This window comes from Felis catus, assembly GCF_018350175.1.
Source record: "Felis catus isolate Fca126 chromosome B2 unlocalized genomic scaffold, F.catus_Fca126_mat1.0 chrB2_random_Un_scaffold_44, whole genome shotgun sequence".
Taxonomy (NCBI): Eukaryota; Metazoa; Chordata; class Mammalia; order Carnivora; family Felidae; genus Felis; species Felis catus.
In genome coordinates, this window is record NW_025408505.1 from 101,612 (window position 1) to 117,091 (window position 15,480).

Consider the following 15,480-nt stretch of genomic DNA (forward strand, 5'->3'; position numbering starts at 1 on the left):
CTCAAATATAAATAAACATTAAAAAAATGAGGGAGGGGAAGAGGATCTAATAGATATTTTTCCAAGAAGACATACAGATCACCAATAGACACATGAAAGGATGCTCGACCTCACTCAACATCAGGGAAATGCAAATCAAAACCACAATGAGATATTACTTGACCCCTGTCAGAATGGCTAAAATCAAAAAGATAAGAAATAAGAAGTGTTGGTGAGGATGTGGAGAAAGGGGAACCTTCTTGCACTGCTGGTGGGAATGCAACCTGTTGCAGCCACTGTGGAAAACAGTATAGAGTTTCCTCAAAAAATTAAAAATAGTATTGCAAAATAGTAATAGTAATAAATGAATGATTGATTAATATCACTATTAGGTATTTACACAAAGAAAATGAAAACACTAATTTGAAGTGATGTATGCATCCCTATGTTTGTTGTAGCATTATTTACAAAAGCCAAGTATGGAAGCAACTTCAGAGTTCACTGATTGAGGAATGGATAAGGAAAAGTTGGTTTATATACATAATCGAATATTACCCAGACATAAAAAAGGATGAGATTGTGCTATTTGTGACAATATGAATGGACCTAGAGGGTATTATGCTAAGTGAAATAAGTCAGACTGAGAAACACAAATGCCATATGAGTTAACTCCTATGTGGAAATGTGGAATCTAAAAAAAAAAAAAAAAAAGGGAGAGAAATGAATAAACAAGCGAGCAAAAAAGCAGAATCAGACCTGTAAACACAGAGCACAGCTAGCATAATGTTTAAACTTGTTGAGTCACTAGGTTGTACATCTGAAGCTCATGTAACATAGTGTGTCTACTATACTCAAATAAAAAAATTAATAAAAAATTAAAATAACATAAGTTAAGCTTTATTTTATTACAGGTTTTTAAAAAGCGTGTTTAATCATTTCCACCAACTGGCACATTATAAAAACACAATTCATTTTACCTTAGTCCTTCTTTCATGGCTTAGGTATTTCTCTGAAACTGTTTGAAACACACATGAAGAAAGATAGATATTCTATGGCTGCTAAAGCAGAAAGTATAATATTAACCGCATTAACATCAGAATAATTTATATTCTGAGCAAGAAAAATCATTAATGGCCAGTGAGCAGCCAGTGAGCAGTGTTTGCTGATAAAGGAGCTGAGACATGAGCCTGATGAGCTGGGGGAGAGCAGTGAAGTTTGCTGTTTGGTGTCCTTCCTGCAGTACCTCCAGGTGTCCTTCCAGGGTCCTTAGGGAACATCTTCCCTGTGCTTTGTCATTCCTTCATGTTTCTCCCTCCCAACATGGGATCCAAGGACTGGAATTCAGAGGAGATAAGCTTTCTGGCCGTGTCATTCTGGGCCATTGCTGAGTCCAATGTCCTCTTCCTGCTCCTTTTTCACCTAGAGTTGTGTAGAGCTGGGGGCTGGTCTGGGCTTGAGGACTGGGAGGTGGGGGGAGTGTCCTTGCAGGTCCAGCCTTCCCTCCTCTAGGAAGTTCCTGGATTAAAGGCTAATAGATGGCAGGGCTCATGTCTTCCTTCATCTCTGTGTGCATGTGTGAAAATGAAGTGTCATAAATACAACTTGTGTAGCCCAGTTCCTGGCACTTAGGAGGAGCGCAGTCAAATTTGTTTTCCTTCCCTCAGTCTTTTCATCAAACTCCCCTAATGTCTCTTAGGTCTTGAGGAGTCTCCCTCAAGCAGACTTGAGGGCAGGGATTGGTGGGGGCCATGGTGGATGGATCTGGAGGCTAATATAGGTCCTTATCTCATTAGTTTACTTTGCATTAAGTTGCATTTTGCCAACATTGACAAGTCTAAGTGGATATTGGAAGAAATGGACATTTGGGGATAAAAAATCAGATGTTACAGGTCTCTCCAGATGTCCTGGGTGTGTTTAGATTTTTAATATCTCAGACCAGACTTCTGAGCAGAAGCCAATCACTCTCGTGTATCAGTGTATCAGGCAGTCCTTGTTTCATGAAAACAAATATAGCAGATCATTCAGGACAATCAAGAGTGAGCACAGGATGAGAGACTCTTTGCCAAGTATGTGGTTGTGGAACTGAGACAGATTTGGTTTCCTCACGTGCAGAATGAAGACAGTAATGACAACAACATGGCAGAAGTGTGACCAGGGAGGCTCTAGGCCAAGTTATTGTCTTAACACCAATCACTTAACATGTGAACACCTGAGAACTGGGCAGGCTTAAGTGAGCAAACAAAGGTGTTTGGTTGTTGAATCTGACGATTCTATCCGGGGGACATTTCACTGATGAACTAACTTATGTTTGGGGTAAGAAGAAAAGTGGAAAAGATGGTGGAGTTGTTGTATCCACCAAGGGGCTGACTTGTTTAGGTCAGCGTTTTAACAGTCTTTGTGTTTCTCAATGGACCGAAATGTTTGCCCAATTTAGATAAGGCTGAGTAGCCAATGGGCTGCTGCAGTGAGTCCTCTGCAAATGAGCTCAACAAAGTTTATTGAGTGTTTACTATGTGCTGGACACGTGAGCAGGGCACACAGGGCCTCCCTTTGTGAATGTCACAGACATACCCCAGAAGAATGCTTGTCAGGGCTATTGTGAAAGCAGGGTGTCATTAAACTCCAACAAGCGTGTGTTTGGGGCATGTATGGGGATGAATAGGTTGGCGAGGGCTCCTCTGAGGAAGGTCACTTTAGGTGAGACTGGAATGTTGAGGGGTGTGGGGGACAAGAGAGCAAGCAGGATCAACCAGTGGCTTGTGAGAAGGCCTGAGGATGGCAAAGCTCCATGAACTGGAGGGAGTCACCCAAGCCAGTGAGGGAGCAACTGGGAGAGTGTGGAAAGAGGTCAGAGAGGAAGCCTGGGATTGGGGGTCACAGACAAGAGGCTGATAGGGGGATTCCTTGAACAGATGAGGCAGATCTGACACAAGCTGATTTGAAAGGATCATGACCTTGGAAGGAAAATGAACTTGAGGAGGTCAGGCTGGAGGTGAGCAGGGGACACTCATGGGAAAGCAGGAACACCCTTCTTGGGCCAGGGGGGATGAGGGTGGTCAGGAGCCAGGTAATGGCCATGGATATGGATTTGAGAAAAGTCTTGAACATTCTGGTACATGGGAGGTAGACTGGGTGGAAAAACGGAGTGTATAGTGGAATATGCCTCCAGTTTATGGCAGAGATAACTGAGTTCACCCAGTTATCCTTTACTGAGATGGGAACCTGCAGGTAGGGAGGGGCTGGTGAGGAAGCCCTGGTGCTCCCTGGTTTTCTTTCGGAGACCATAGAATCTGCCTTTTTTTGTGCACACTGTGGCCTGCCAGGGAGCGGGCTGAATTGTTGTACCAAAGCCATGTGTGAGAACAAAATACTAAGAAGCAATAGGTCAATGTCCATTCATTTGGTCAGGGCCAGGGTCCTGGAGTTGATTCTGGAAGCTTCTGTTGCTCAGTCTTAACCTCTCTGCTGCCAAGTTGTGGGGAGCACCTTGGTGGTCTCCTGGTGAAAAAAACACATAGCAACTACACTGGGACTCCTCAATGGCTCTGGCCACATGTGATTCACAAATAGACATGTAATCATCTGGGTAGTGAAGAGCCAGTACAGAGAGCCCCATGCACAGGGATAGGTATTAATCTTGGCTCTGCCACACAGACTCCCTGCTTTTGGTCTAGAAGTTAGCCAAAGTGGAGAGAAGCAGTGCTTCAACAAAGGATTGCTGAATCTGGGCCTCAGTTTGTCCTCATGCAGGGTGGGTTAGTCCTGTATTTCTGGTTCTGGTCATGCGGTTTCATTCCTGATAATGGGGGTGCATATCCAGAAGATAGGGCAGAGTCTGCTGGGATTGTTTTTTGTAAGCTTTCACTTTCAAATGGTGCAGGAGCCAGAGAAAGGTGGACTCTCCTGTCTGGGAGAGCTTAGTGGGGGTCCAGGACCCTGTTTTGGCTCAGACCCCTGTAACCCGTTCAGGTTCTGCTTCCCCACTCACCTGGGAACCACCTGCCTCTCAGGCAAAAAGACCCTATGGCACCCAACGTTGGATTTGGAAGCAGGGTTTGGGGCTCAGAGCAGCTAACTGCAGGTGCAATCTCTGAGAGCAGATCTGGGGTCTGCTGAGATCTCACACTACTGAGTTAGAGACATTCCAGAAGTCTCAGCTTTTTAAACAGATAAGTTGGTTCTGATGATGCTTTCGGCCAATAAAAGGAAAGGTGGGAGCAGCTGGCTTTGAGGAAGTGGCTGAGATTGTGGTGAGGGTGGTGGTGCTGGGTAATAATGAGGCTCTGAGAAGACCCAGGACAAATACAGTGATGTCTGCACTTCATTCATTTATTGCCATTTGTGTAGCACTACATCCTTGTATCTTGGGGTGAGATCCCGTTACTATCCCCACTTGACATTGAGGAAACTGGGGCAGAACAGGTCAAGAAACTAGCCTAAGGCGGTTGCCTAGAGAGTGGCTGAATCTGGCCACTAGAGAAGTCAGCAGTCACCTCCAGAATCTGTTCTTCTCAGTACTATTTGCTGCCGGACCCCCACTCCACCCAGCAGTAGGTGGTTTGAAGCCCTTTTTTGTCTGACCAGGACAAATTTTATCTTCTCTCTGCTCTCTCTCCTGGGATCCTCTTATTTTTTTTTTAAGTAGGCTTCACGTGCCGTGCCAACGTGGGGCTTGAACTCATGACTTGAGAACAAGACCTGAGCTGGAATTAAGGGTCAGATATTTAACCGACTAAGCTACCCAGGCAGCCCCCTCCTGGATTCCTTTGTCCTGAGGCAGAAACTCCTCAGAGATATAGAGGATGAGGATCAACTTTTCATGGGGAATTGATGGAGCCCTCTGTTGAGAGTAAGGCCAGGTCCTTTGTCCTGAGCAGCAACAGGCTGGGGGGAGGTGGGAGCTGAAATTTGGGTGAACTCAATAAGCAAACGGCCTCAATACAGGATGCGTGTGGTGGGAACCACAATGTCCTTGAGGAGGATGTTGTCTGACACTCATGCTTCTCAGTGGTTCCTGGTCATAATTAGGGGGCAGGAGAAGAACAGCACACAGGACCTGGCGGGTCCTTCACGGGCAGGGGCCTGAGTCTGGGCCTGTGTCCCTGGGCATCTCTGGTGGTCTGCGACTCATACAGACTTGGAGGAGGCCCTGTACTAAGGCAGGAGGGTTCTGGTCCTATGAGCAGAGCAGTCTGCGAAAGCTTTCTGAGGGACTGGGAGGGATTTCTTGGTACCAGGGTTGTGGGGGTTCCCAGCCCCATCAGCATAATGACTAGTAACAAAAACTCTTCTTGTTCTGGGGATTATTATCAGCCTTGAGCCCTTCTGTCTGTTCTGAGGCCCAGAGCTGTGGGCTGGCCCTCCTCATCTCTGTAGGTGTTCTCCTGCCTCCTGCCCTGTGTCTCCCCAGCCCTGAGGAAATGGAGGATTGCCGCAGAGGCTCTTTGCTCTCCCGTCTCACCTCCCTGCTTCTCTTCTTCCAGTTGCCTGCTGGGGAGTCTGCAGGTAAGTGTGTCCCCATCCCCCTTCCTGCATCTCCCTTGGGTGGGCGAGAGCCTCTGGGAGCCCTGCTGTGTCTCCATCAGGACAGATGGTTATTGGTGGAGGCCCTGGCTGTAGGAAAGGTCTAGTGATCCCCCAACTGCTAGTTGTAACTAAATATTAAAGAAGACGGTTTGCGAGGGCAATGGCAGACCTCCCAAGGCTTTGTGTTCTGTCTCATGGAGTTTGGATGCAGAGCTGAGGAAATTTTCAACAGAGCAGTGGAAGGAGGTGTTTTGGGTAGGAGTTTTGCTTTGACTGCTCTAAGGGAGGGTATATGCAAGGTGAGCAAACCTGGAACAAACATGTAGTTATGGGGTGGGAAGGTGTCTGAATTCACATAGGGGCAATGAGATAGAAGAGGGGTTTCCAGCGTCAGAGAGGTTAGGAAATGAGACTTAACTGAGTGAGGAACTTTGGAGACAGGAGTTTGGAGGGGGAAGAGGGGACTGCAGAGACTCCCAAGGTTTCTCTTTGGCAGTTTGTTGTTTAGCAGTAGAAATATTGATAACTATGTGTTAGTTGCCTATTGTGACAATGTGTTAGTTGCCTATTGTGAGTGTGTTGTCTCAGAAAGCTGACGCAGAAAGCTCAGGGGCATATAGCAACAACCATTTAATTAATCTGTGCATTAAAGCAGTTCGCCTCATCTGGGCTGTGTTTGGCTGATCCTTTTTTCTTTTTAAATTTTTTTAACATTTATTTATTTTTGAGAGACAGAGAGAGGCAGAGCATGAGCAGGGGAGGGGGAGAGAGAGAGATACAGAATCTGAAGCAGCCTCCAGGCTCTGAGCTGTTTGTTAGCACAGAGCCCAACGCGGGGCTTTTACTCACAAACTGCAAGACCATGACCTGAGCTGAAGTCAGACGCACAACCGACTGAGCCATCCCGGTGCCCCTGTGTTTGGCTAATCTTAACTGGGCTTACTCATACATCTTCGGTCATGTAGGGGAAATATGATTAAACACAAAATCTCTCAACCTGGAAATCCTTTTCAGAAAGATATTGGGGAAAGGAAACATTTTTATCATTGCATTAGCATTAACCAGATTGTGTTGTGCATCACAGAGAATCTACCAAGGGATTGCAAAGACAGAAGAAATCTCACCCTTTTACATAGCCATGCAGACACAACTCATTACACACATGTTCTCTGGATAAACAGGTATTAACCCTCAAGTAAGTGGATGTGACAGCAATATTTGTCACAGTTCATTCCAAGTTTGCTTGGTAATTGGGGTGACCAACTCTTGGCTTCATCCAGAAAAAAAAAACCCAAGTTTCCTATCTTAATGACAGGAGATAGTGTTACACTGGAATCATGGTACCCCCTGAGATTGGGTCTCAGGAATGGGGACAGAGGGGTCCTGTCCTTCTTGATGTTAACAGTTCAGAGAGAGGGCTCCCTGGTTCTTAAGAAAGACATTCTTGGACCTCGAAGCTGGCAAAAGACCTATTTAGTTTTCACAAAGCACTTGTATACATTTCAAAGAGGGGAGAAAGCCTCTGAAATCACAAATTTCCTAAAGTAAATGCTGTAAGTAAAAGGATGGGAAGGGACTTTCTTCCTTTATTTTCAACAGGGACAATAAACTTCTTACCTTTTTTTTGCCCTTACAGTGGACTTTGGTTGTGTTTCGTCCCATGGGTGTTGTTCAGCTGGCTGTTGGCTGATTGATCTAGGAGAGTTTTAGCTGGAAAGGCTTTGCTAGACTGAGCATGTCCTTCCTGTGTCAGAGGCCAAGGCCAAGGCACAGTTTCTAGCCACTACTAGAGTCACATTCCCTGAACTCTCAGTGGCTGAGTCAAGGTGCATGATGGAACCCAGAGGCAGAGTGTGAAGGCACTAAAAATATGTGGCAGAAGCTGAGATAGATGTAAAGGAGGCTGAAGGATTAGGAATATGTTCATCATCAGACTATCACAGATGGGGCCAAATATGAATTAGTTCAGGATTTGAGTTTGAAACATCTGTGAGGAATTCTGGCAGAGCTAACCCCCAGGGATGTGGATATTAGGGAGATAGCTCAGGAAGGAAGTAGGTAGGGTTTTCCATGGTGGAAGCAGATGCCCTGGAGCGTGTGTGAGGTGAGAAGAGCAGAGAAGGATGTAACCTGGGACCAAATTCCTCTTTCTGTCACTAGGGGTAATGGACATGCCACTCTCATGGTTGGAGAGAAGAGCCCTGCCCTCTGTGCCCAATGCAGGACCCCATGCTCCTTCCTTCTGTTCTCTCTGGCAGGGCCACTGCTTTGCTCCCTAGGGAGCCCCCAGAATGCATGCTGCCCCTGGAGTTATGCACAGGAAGACTCTGATGGCATCCCGGGTTCTGGAAGGCCTCCCTGTGCTCTCCAACTTCTCTCTTGCAGGCATGGGCTCTGTCCCCAAAGTACACGTTACCAGGCCAGAGAGGGACAGGGTTTCAGTGCACAGCCTTGGGGTGGCTCCCAAAGCCCCACGTGCAGTGGAGGTCCCTCGGTAGGGAGAGGTTCCTGGCATTCTCAGAGACCCATGCCCAAGATGCTAAAGGGCTGTTCAGTGTGGAGGCTGCCTGGTGGTGAGTGACAGGTCTCCAGGCAATATGACCTGCTCAGTGCTTAGCCTCATCTGACCTGCCCACCATATTGCCAGCTGTTTTGCCTTCAATGCAACTAGTTCTCAGTCAGCACCTGGAAGCCACAAACCAGGTATACTTACGTTGAAACCTTGCCGTTGTGCTTCACCATTCTGCTCTTTGTAGCTTCATTCCCCCTTTCTGCTTTTTGTTTTAATTATTTTTAGTTATGCCATTTTCTCCTCTGTTGGCTTTAATAATATCTAGATCATGTGTCTTGATTTCTCTGTTAATTATAGTATTTTTATTATTTGTTGACTACCCTTGAGATTCAGCTTTATATCTTTCCTTTTTTTTCTTTTTCTTTTCTTTCTTTCTTTCTTTCTTTTTTTTTTAATTAAACTGGGTCCCGAGCTCCACCAGGTGAGGGTCCAATGAGGTTGTGCTGAGCTGACATTAATATTTTCTTCAGCAGGACAGGAAGGAGTCAGTCCTGCACAAATCTGAGCATATGCAGCCTGGCAAAGGGCACAGGAGTGCAGATGCTGGGAGGCAGAAGTTGGTGTTGTCAGAGTGGAGGTTAGAAAGGAGGCTAGGAAGGCTGGAGAGAGTTGGGGAGGAGAGCAGAGAGGGAGAAGGAGGAGGGCCGGGCTTGGGGCAGGATGACATTTTCAGCACTCTGCTACTAGTGCTGTATGACCGTATTTCCCCACACTTAGTGGCTTGACCCACAAACACTGTCTCACAGTCCCAGGGAACCAGGAATCCAGCAGCACTCAGCTGGGGGCTCCTACCAGAGTCTCTCAGGAGTTTGGGGCTGTTGTCAGCACCGAGGCAGGACTTGCTTCACTCAGAACCCCTGAGCTCACTTAGGGGTGTTAGCAGGGTTCAGTCCACATCAAAGGCCTGAGTTCTTCTCTTCTGTTGTTGTCTCTCAGTGCTAGACCACATGCATGTGTCTGTGTCATGACTCAACATAGAGGCCTGTTCCCCAGTGTGAGGATCTGAGAGAGAACACAGGTCAGAGTGAGCACGTGGCTGGGCACTGAGATTTTTTAACCAAACCTTGGAAGGGGCTTTGGGTCCTGTTGCCATCTTCTGTAGAATAGAAGTGAATCACTAAGTCTAGGCCACACTCCAAAGGAGGGAGTTACACAAGGACATGTATACAGGAGGTGGGGATCTCAAGGAGCCACTGAGGGGAAAAGATGAGGACCCTGACAGGATCAGTGCCTTTTCCAGAATCACAGGGACTGGTCAAAAGGCAGAACCAAGCATGAATCTAGCTCCATGTCCTTAAAGTTGGGGTCCTGGCTGCACCCAGGCTTTCTGAGGGGGCTCTGGAAAAGGTTGTGTTATTGTACCTGTACAGACATGGAGATGGTGTGGGGGTGAGGGTGAACAGGAGGGTGACAGGAGGCATTCCAGCACATTCTTGTCTGAGGAGGACCCCCGGTCAGGGCAACCCACTGAGTGCATCCCTGTCCACATTGCACCCAGTGGAGAGGGAGAGAATGGCAGAGCCTAAAGGTAAGGGTGGGTTCTGACCTTCTAGGCCAAAGCTCCAATCCATTCTGTCTGGTTTGCTTTGGAAATTAGCGTAAGATCTTGGGAAGCTTTTGCCCATCCTTCCCATCTTCTGGGCCTCCAGAATGTGAACACTGGTACACACACACACACACACACACACACACACACACACACCAGTAAGGACGGTGGGGTGGGATCTGAGGAGCTGCAGGTTCAGAGGTGGTGAAGAGACGACGAAAATACGGTTGGAAGCATTTCCTATGTGTGACACTACTCCTCCAATTTCATAGGTATCATCCCAAATATGCCTGAGGACATCCCGAGGAAGTACATGCTAGAATAATCTCCATTGCACAGGGAGGACACAGACCATCCCTGAGAGGCACAATGGCTTATCCAGGGTCAAAATCAGGTAAGAATGAAGACTTGCATCTGAACCTAGATGTGTCTCAAAGGTAGGACCTGGATGCACCCAGACCTTCCCAGGGGACTGTAGAGAGGAGTGTATTGGTGTAACTGTGTACAGATGAGACATTTCATGGAGAAAGGGGGTGAGAAGCCAGCAGCCCAGGGCTCTATTTGCATAGGTGTTATCCCTGGAGGGGACTCGGGTAGGTGATCCTAGGCAGTGAAGTTACTGCCTTGACAACAGACCCCAAGAGAACTTGGAATCCCCATAACCAGGCACCCATATTCTAGTATAGTCCCATACCAGACTCACTTGGCTGGAGACACTTGATAGTAAAAAATGTTTTCTTGCTGTTCTTTCTTTCTGGAGCTCTGGCTTCCAGAGACCCCAGTGGGGAAGATGTTTCTGATGCTGTGGATGTTGGCTCAACCCTCGCTCCCAATGCCTCAGGCTGTTTTTCTGAAGGCCCCGTAAAGTAATACAGAGCAGCCTAGGGAAGGCCAGTTCAGCTCAGGCCACCTCTTCGAGCCATCCCTGGGCAGCCCCATTCCCTCCTCTTCAGTTTCAGGGAAAGAGGGACATGTGAGGAGGTCCTGCCCGGGGCTAGGGAAGGTTGGAGGGCAGTGGATAACCTGGTGGCCCCATCATGTCCACACCAATGTCATGGTGGGTAGGGTGGAAAAGGGATTCTTGAGGTGCTTCTTTCCTGTGCAAGGGTTAATCCAAGATCCTTGCGCATGTATCTTTTTCCTCCTTGGTAGAAGTCTGTGCACACTGTGCTGTAGTGTGTCTGGAATGGAGTCACATGGGTCTGAGGGCCAGTAAAGGCAGCCAGTCAGGACTCTGAGGCCTCCTGCCTATCTGCTGCACTGTCTTTACAGAACTGCACACCAGAGATAGGGCAGGAGTTGAGTGATGAGATCCTCTGCTCAACTTCCGTGAAGGACAGGAATATGCCCCACACCACCAACAGGATGCAGGCCCGAAGCGGCTCAGGGTGAGTGCAGGTACCAGGGAGACCCAACAGCCAGGGCTCATATGTAGCAAAAAGATCCCAGGGCCCAGAAGCCACACTGCTAGTCCCCTGAGCCCCCTTGTAGACTTCTGCTCGCAGATGAATCTGGATCCCCAAATCCTCCTCAAATTTGCCTTCACGGCTCAGCCCCTGCCATGGCCAGATGCAAAGTCACTGTCCACTTATTTGTAGGAATATCAGAAAAGAGACCTGAAGTCATTTCACATCCCATCTGGTCTAGAGTATTTTTTCACTGTTGTAAGTATTTTCCTAACTCCTGTTCCCAGGTGTCCCTGTTGGCCTGACCATCCTTGCACACCTTCTCCAAATCGGGCACATGATCATCATGAGTAGGGAGATTTTTGCCAGAAGGGACATGGGGCTCATGGGATTTTGTCTGCTGCTCTGCAGTTTGGTTGCCAAGGAACACATCCCTGAGGCCCCTCCAGGTCAGGAGTAGGGGCCTCTCTGGGCTATGCAACATTCCAGAAGGGAGATGGGTTACCACACCCATTTAGCTCTTCACTGATGTGGGACTTTGACATGATTCCCTTTTGTTGCCATGTTACAGTGCTCACTGGACATCCTACATGACCTATTACCCTAATCCCTCTAACCCCAGGAAATGCCTCTGCCTTCTCTTCTCTAGAATGGGCTGTGTCGTCAGAAATCACACGGATGATGTTGTTAATGCAGGGAGGTGCTGTCAATACTCAGCTAACAATCTGACCTGAAATACTCACATGTTCAGTCACTATCCACCTCAGATTCTAGTTTTAACGCCAAAATCCTTTTTCCTACTGTGGGTACCTATGTTTCACTCTTGCCACAAGCCACTGAAGGCTTGGGGATTTGTTCTGCATTCTGTCCCCTAACCCTCCTGGTGGCCAGTGTGCTGCCTGACTCCGTGTCCCTCCTCTGTTCCACCTCAGGGTAAAAATGCCTCAACCGTGAATAAGAATGAGAGCAGTGTGGTGTGGACCATCTAGGCAGGCTTGCTGGATAAGCAAGTGTAGCATCCTGTGCCTGTCTTCCTGGGCAGAGACCGCTGCCCCCCCGCCCCCATGTCTCCATGCTCCTGGACATGTACAGAACTTTTCCACTACTGAAAAGGTGCTGGATCTGTTGATTCCACGGTGAGCACCCTGCCTCTCCACAGCCCCACTGAATTTGGCCACTTACAGGCTTTGAGTCTTGGGAATGTCACCAAACCTCCCCAAGTCTCAGTCTGTTCCTCAGATGGGGGCAGAATTATTATAGGGACCCAGTGGAGCCCTGCAGGGAAAGTGCACCTGGCATTGTGGAACGGTCTGCTGGCAGGGCTGTGGCTGTGCTGGGTTATTATTGTCCTCTTCCCCATGATGACGTTTCTGCCTCATCTGTCACTGTCACCAGGTCTTGAGCTGGGACATTTTCCCATTTGAAAAGGAGATTTGAGGCTCCATCTGGGGGTCTGAATCCTGGCTGAGACCAGAGCAGAGATCACTGGGGGTGAGCAGGTGGCCCCAGGCCCACTCAGATATCTGTGATGGTGCTAGTTGAGGCCCATTCATTCATCAAACATACAGGAAGCTCCACCAGATGCAGACACTTCTTTAGGAGCTGACTGTCATCCAAGGCACAGAGCAGACAATACCCTGCCCTCTAGGGCTCCATTCTACACAGGGGTCAGTGACACTAGGTATGACAAGAGGTAGCATACACAGGACAGGTCATATGATGCCCTCCTGGCCTCCTCTAGGTATGGATGCATCCATCCTGAAATGGGATGAAGATGGAAGACCCCAGGAGCAGCAGAAAATGTAGGTGGGCTTTAGACTATGCAGGAGGGTCTTCCCCCTCCAAGAGGGCAGCGGGGGGGCGGTGAGTTGGAAGGGCTCTGGACCCTGCATCCCACACATCTGCGATTCCTTTGAGCGGGCAAAGGTCTGAGGGCTTCTCCTGGAAGAGGAGAAAGGGGTTCTAGAGAGCCGTAGATGAGGTGTGGGCACAGTGGGACAGCAGAGGGGGCCAGAGGACAGAGTCACCTCCTAAGAGAGTCCAACCCCATCTCTTCCCACTCCCAGTCCTGCCTCCACCCCCATCCTGGGACCTAGAACAAAGGGTGTGGGGAGCATCACACTCACCAATCTGGTGGCACTTCAATGGTGGGTGCTCAGCAAGTGCTTTGGAGACCCAGTGAGGGCTCAGGGACCAGATGTCCCCCACCTTGTGGGAGATTAGGGTCAGTGGGGGGACACCCACATGGATGCGAAGTGAATAAAGCAACATGTAGGCGGAGGAGGTAAAGTTTGAGGTATCAGGAGGGTCCTGAGAAGCCCTGCTGAGAGATGTGTTCCTTTGTTTCCTATTTGTTCCGATATTCATGGAGCACTGGTGTATGCAGTGAGGACAATGAACCGACCAGACACCACCCCTCCCTGCCCACATGGAGTTGAATTCCAGCAGGAAGTAGGCAGGGAGACAGAGCAAAGAGTCCTTCTCCCAGAAGGACAGAGATGGCCCCATCATTGGTTAAGGGCTCCCATTCAAAACGGCTTTTTTTCCAGCCTCTCCTCAGTGACCAGGACTATCTTAGCAGGAGTGCCAAGTCAGAGGTGGACAAGGAGTAGGACCAGCCTCTGGACAGCTGGAGGCATAGGAGCCCAGGTTCCCACTGGGTGCCCTGAGACATCAGTCTTGATTCTTCTGCCCACTTCTGTATCTCCAGGGCCATCTTCTCCATTCTGGGCACCTGGATGGACCACTCCCCTGAGGATTTTTTCCAACCTGCAGAATTTCCCTGCCTGAAGATGCTGCTGGCATATGTGGGGCTTAACATGCTGGGCTCACACCTGGAGCACCATGCCTATGTTTTCCTCTCATAACTGGGACACATGGAGCCCAATGAACCAGAGGTTGAGGGTGAGGAGAACTCAGGGTGGGCGATGTGAGCATGTGGAGGGCACAGGGTAGGCCACACAGAACAAGTATCCTTAAGCTGTGTTTGGATCAGGAGCCGTGAGTAGTCTCAGATAACTGTCCCCATGGTCTGCCATCTGGGGAGACTTCCTGGGGGTGGGTTCTTGGACTCAGAAGACATTGACTGGTGGGAGAGGTTTCCTTTATTTGGAAGAGACATGGAAAGGCAATCATGGTGATGATACTTTCTCTTCTTGAAGCTATAGCACCCGTTCCGGAGCAGGATCCAGAACCAACTCAAGAGCTAGCCCCAGCTCCCACTGTGGTGCCTGCTGCAGCTTCAGAGCCCAAGGTGGCTGAAGCCATCACTCCTGCTGGAGCTCAGCAATTAGGAAAAGCAGTGACCCTCCCTGCAGTGTCAGAGCCAGTGCAGGTGGTAGTTATAGCTCTGATTCACTGTCAGGAGCTGGAAGAGCCACCTGCACCTTTGGCAGCCCTGGAGCATGAGCAGGCTCCAGCCCCAGCTACTGGGGTTATGGAAGGACTAGAACAACCACTTGCTACAGCTGAACAACCAGCCTCAGCTCCCAAGCAGTGGCTCATGTTGCCTGCAGCCCCAAAGGATGGCTTCCCCTCCCCTGTCGTTGCTTTTTTTTTTGAAATTTTTGTGTTTTTATTCAGATATGGAATGGCTTAGTGTATTTTGTTTTATAAGTAAAGTATAAATTGACTTCAAGTAAAGTTTGACTCTGATCCTTTTAAATTGGATGTTGAAGTGTCATTAGGTACTTTGACAATGTTGTACAACCATGACCACTAGGTACTGCTAGAACACTTCCATCACAGAGACACCTGTGCTACTGATCGGTCACTGCTCATTCCCTCACCCCAATCCCTGGAACCACTGGTCTCTCTGTTTCTGTTGCTTTACCTCTTCTGGGATTTTCATGTGCATGGAATCATTCAACATGGCCTTTTGTGTCTGGCTATATACCATGACGGTGATTAATAATTCTTGAAATTTTTAATGAAAATAACATTTTTAATACAAAGGAATATCCCCCAAAGAACATAGATTATGTGAAGCCCCAAAATGAACTATCTTCATTATGTGGCATAGGGACACCTTTTGTAAGTAAGTTTGACTCGAGAGCCACAAACCACAAGAGAAGTGTCTGGACCAGGAAAATACCTGTAAAATCTTTTATTTTCCCGGACAGGCCATGTTTAAATTAGGCTAATGGGCATAGTATAAAAATATCACAATAAAATATTAAATCTTCCCATTTATTACCAATATTTTAGGTAATAAAGTATATTATTGAAGGTTTTAGATGAGTTGTTTATTTAGTAAAATAATAATTTAAGTAATGCAGATAGGTGCAGGGTGACTCAGTTGAGCGTCCAATTCTTGATTTCGGCTCAGGTCATGATCTCACAGTTTGTGGGACTGAGCCCCCAGTCAGGGTCTGTGCTGACAGTTTGGAGCCCTGCACAGGATTCTCTCTCCCTCTTTCTGCCCTTTCCCCACTGGTGTTTACTCTTTTTCT

General features: G+C 48.2%; 1 long non-coding RNA gene across 1 annotated transcript; it reads left to right on the plus strand.

The window, feature by feature from the left end:
- The first annotated feature begins 332 nt into the window (after window positions 1-332).
- LOC123383584 lies at window positions 333-14,862 on the plus strand. The gene is made up of 7 exons (XR_006593430.1): window positions 333-5,484; window positions 9,896-10,017; window positions 10,896-11,011; window positions 11,962-12,165; window positions 12,771-12,831; window positions 13,740-13,933; window positions 14,191-14,862. It is a non-coding gene; the product is annotated as an uncharacterized LOC123383584 (long non-coding RNA).
- Window positions 14,863-15,480: the final 618 nt, after the last annotated feature.